The sequence below is a fragment of the Dipodomys merriami genome, unplaced genomic scaffold (assembly GCF_024711535.1).
Source record: "Dipodomys merriami isolate MVZ:Mamm:240054 unplaced genomic scaffold, mDipMer1.0.p SCAF_1784, whole genome shotgun sequence".
Classification (NCBI taxonomy): domain Eukaryota; kingdom Metazoa; phylum Chordata; class Mammalia; order Rodentia; family Heteromyidae; genus Dipodomys; species Dipodomys merriami.
In genome coordinates, this window is record NW_027203142.1 from 78,995 (window position 1) to 83,589 (window position 4,595).

At 34.1% G+C, this 4,595-nt stretch overlaps 1 pseudogene; it reads right to left on the reverse strand.

Annotated features, from left to right (window-relative positions):
* Window positions 1-3,138: 3,138 nt before the first annotated feature.
* LOC138829895 (U6 spliceosomal RNA) lies at window positions 3,139-3,238 on the reverse strand (annotated as a pseudogene).
* Between the last annotated feature and the right edge of the window lie 1,357 nt (window positions 3,239-4,595).

Sequence of the window (4,595 nt, forward strand, 5' to 3'; positions counted from 1 at the left end):
GTATTAAAGAAAAAACTATGATTTTAAATAATTGGAATAAATGTAAGATTTGAGTATTTGAGTGGAGAAAAATCCATGAGAGAGATAGAATGAACCCACATTGCAATACTTTCTACTTAAGTGATAATGTTTTGTGGTACTTCAGACAAAACAGTTACTTTGCAAATGGGTATGGATGTGCACTTGGGTGACGGAAATACTCTACTTACACAGGGGTAAATTAAATAGATTTTTTGGGATAGATTGCACTTCTTGAACTAAGAGCCTAGGTGATGTCCCTGAGCTTTTTCTCTCAAGGCTACCACGCTACCACTTTCAGCCACAGTTCCAATTCTGATTTTCTGTCGGTTGTTTGGAGATAAGAGGCTCATGGACTTTCCTGCCCAAGATGGCTTCAAACCACAATCGTCAGATCTCAGCCTCCTGAGTAACCAGGATTCCAGCCATCAATGATTTTAATAATTTAGTAAATTGTGCAGTTCCAGAAGTTATATATTATCTTTATAACCTGTGTAATATATGTGTGTATGTATATATCAATGCATACGGATAGAAATATTTTAGTATATTTTTGTATCTACAATAGATTTGTGAAATAATCCTTCATTATAAAATAAAATGGTAGCCGGGCGCCGGTGGCTCATGCCTGTAACCCTAGCTACTCAGGAGGCTGAGATCTGAGGATTGCAAGTTTAAGCAGACAGGAAAGGAAAGTCCGAGAGATTTTTTTTTTTTTTTTTTTTTGGGTCTGGTCGTGGGGCCTGAACTCTGGGCCTGGGCGCTGTCCCTCAGCTCTTCAGCTCAAGGCTAGCGCTCTACCACTTGAGCCACAGGGCCACTTCCGGCTTTATTCTGTTTGCTTATGTGGTGCTGAGGAATCAAACCCAGGGCCTTGAGCATGCAACGCAAGCGCTCTACCACTGAGCCACCTTCCCAGCCCAGTCCGAGAGATTCTTATCTCCAATAAACCACTCAAAAACCGGAAGTGGCACTGTGGCCCAAGTGGTGGAGTGCTCGCCTTGAGCTGAAGAGCTGAGGGAGAGCACCCAGGCCCAAGTTCAAGCCCCACGACAGACGAAAAATAAATAAATAAAAATAAAATTAAATGGAAACAAAAGTTAATAAGGAGCAAAACAAAGGGAATTGTCACACGTTTCTTGTTGTTGAATATAATATGAATTGTGAGAATCAGTTTGGCAAAATCATCTCTACTTTAACAAAATGGATAATAACTATTAAATCCAATTCATCTATTTGCCCTTATTGTGCATCCTCACACATGAGTGTCAAAATCAAACCACGGTTTCTGCCTTCATATTTAACTCACCTGTTATAAGTTAGAGGATAGATGAAGTAATCAAATAAAGATTAAAATAATAGTAAGTGAGGCTATGAGTTAGAGCTGAAAATGATTTTAAATATGATAATAGCTAATTAAATTGCATATTTCTTACCTTTACACTATTGTCATGTCCCTCATTCCCACATTAGAAAAGTACATAGAAAGTTCTCACTAAACGCATTATCCTGCCCATGTAATTGTAACTCCTCTGTACAGTATGTTCACAAATAAAATTAAATTAAATTTAAAAAAATAAATAAAAAATAAATAACCAAAAAAAGAAAGTTCTCACTAAATAATATGTACAATTATGAAAAACACTATTGAAAAAATATGGGCACCATGTGGTTTTAGCTTATTGTGACCTGTAGGGGGTAGTGTGTTTTGGAGGATTTGCAATACGTTCTAATGGAGATGAAGAGAGGGATGTGCTTATTCTGGAAAACTGGCTAGAAGATTGTTCCCAGAAAGATAGTGATGAATTCTTCCAAAAGGTTACAGTAAAATCACTTTCACAACCATGTTCACTGCTGCACTATTCACTGTAGAAAACTTAAGGAAACAGCCCAGATGCCCTTTGGCAGAGGGATGGTTAGAGAAAGTGTGGCACATATACACAATTGTATTGCACCCATCCATTATGAAGACTGTTACATTATTTGCAAAGAAATGGATAGATCTAAAAATATGTTAAGTAAACTAAGTCAGAGACACACACACAAAGGACCCATGTTCTGTCTCATATTTGGAAGATAGAACTTTATACAAGTTTTCACAACAATATCAACCAAAGCATTATATTTGCAGAGAATTTAAAAGGTGTATTTTCTTATAAAATTGAATTTTTAATCCAACAAAATGAATACCAGGAAACTATCATTTAAGATATGAGGGGAATTCAAAGGGAAGGATTAAAAAGAGTTATGGAGGAAAAGAGTGAAGGCATAATATTCAATACAGATAGTATGACAGTAGAAAAAATTAAAGTGGGGTGAGATTTGGAAGGGTGTGGTGAAGTTATGTAAAGATCCATTGTACTTAAAAACTGATTTGTTGAATGGAAATTCACTTGTACAATTATTTAAGATAATAAAAATATAATTAAAAACAATGGAGACACTTTATCTTAAACTGTGTTCTCTTAAACCATGAGTCAATATAATAGTTTCCTCCTTAGAAATGTTCTTTGCAGGTATTTTCCTCACAGTAACAGAAAAGTGATCAACACAATGCATATCAATACATTACATTGCACATCATAAAGAGACACACTATAAATTCTATTTCCATCTCTTTTAAAAATAAAATTTTTTGCTCTATAAATTGATCAGAGGCATGGATTTTGTGGCTAGTTAGTTCATTGCACATGTCTCTCTTCCTCTCTCTCTTTCATGGTTCTCATAGATAATATGATTGCTCCATAATTATCCTAACTTATTTTGCTTTTATATTTTTGGTTGCATCATTTCACTTTCTGCTCTGCCATTTCCCAAATCATTTACATAGAAGGTATTATTTCCTACTTTCTCATTCCTAGAATAAGCTGCACATGAAGACACCATTGGTCCTCATTTTCAGTCTGTACCTTTTAATACACAGGAAAATCTTTCCTCTGCTTTCTATCAGTTCTCTACTTTCCAGTTAGAATAATTTAGAATAGTAAAAATGGAAAAAGAGAAAATAAATCATTGTGAAAAGACTAACTTTTAATTATATGAATCGCATGTGTTGTTACACTTGTATTTTTGTAATCAACTTTTTAATAACTGTTTTTCATTTCTTGCATCTGAAGGATGAAAAATATGGAATACTTCGCATATTTTCATATCATCCCTGTCCAAGTGGCATGTTAATCTCTATATTGTTGTAATTTATGTATACGTGCTGCTGAAGCATGTAGTATCCTGTAAATTTAAGTAGTTAATGATGTAATCTTTATACAGGCATATATCCTTGGTTGCCTATTTGTAACAAGGAAACCTTATTGTTACTAACAATGCTATTGATCTTATTTCTCTGAAATTCTGTGTATAGTGGAAAAAACATATTGTTCGGTAGATTGCTCACACTTGCAATTATTTGCCAATGACTATTTCAAGTCTTTTTCATTTTAAATTTCATCATATTTTGTAGCCTTTATAGCTAGGTTCAAAGATATGGCTTTTCAAGTACTTATTTATCAACTGAGTTAGCTTTGTGGAGCTAATGGATTCAAAGTAAGCCTTGCTGAAGAGCTACTTCTAAACTTTTGCAGCTTAAAATTTCCCAAATGAGGTCTTACTGGCACAAATGTCTACTGACCTTTTACCCTTCTTCCATGTAGTAACAGACCAACCAGAATATCTTACCCTGACAGCAAAGATTATCTTACTGGAAAAAAAAAACTAATCATAGTTACAAGGGATCATAGAGAAATAAACAGTTCTGAGTAGAAAGTATTTTATCAAAATATAATTGTTTATTATACCTACCATTTCAAAAGTAGCTAAAGCCAAGAAGGTGAAAAAAAATTGTTCTTATGCATGATTACCTAATGTCCTGTCCTGTCTACCATCCAATCAGGCAGGAACTTACACTACTGAATTTCTACCGCCAAATATTTCCATAGCTCCAGGAGAAGTCCATATTTTTCCTTGATATTAGGCCTTAAATTGGTAATGTTTTAATCACAGTGTTTCCTCTTGCCTCTAGGCTGTAAATCTACAAATGGTAAAGCTTTAGGTCTAACTCTACCAAACTCTGAGGTAGAGATAATGGAATAATACTGTAAAACAGAGTTGCCTTTGATACCCTAACCACAACAGAACAATGAAAAACATTTCCTTAGATTACATACAGTTATATATTTTATATTTATATGTGCTAATTTTATGTTTCACACAATGAAACTTGCTAGAATTAATCGATAATTTGACAAATAATTTGATATTTATTACAATAAATAGATAGGAATATAAATAATTAGGTTTAGAATATTTATTAGAATATAAGAAGTATCAATGCAATGTCTTCGATATAAACTTGTGATACCTTCTAAGTGTTCTTAGTCTCCTGAATTCACATGGTAAAAGAAAATGTTGTTTTCCTTTAATCTGTAAGGGATTTTACTCTGCTGCTCTGTATATTGTTTTAACTCGCTGGACTCAGAATGGTTTTCCCCATATTTCTGATCATACCCAAATTTTGCTGATATGATGTCCAAAAGGTATTATTCTTCTACAGGATCCACGCGTCCTAGGATCCTAGGTCCTAG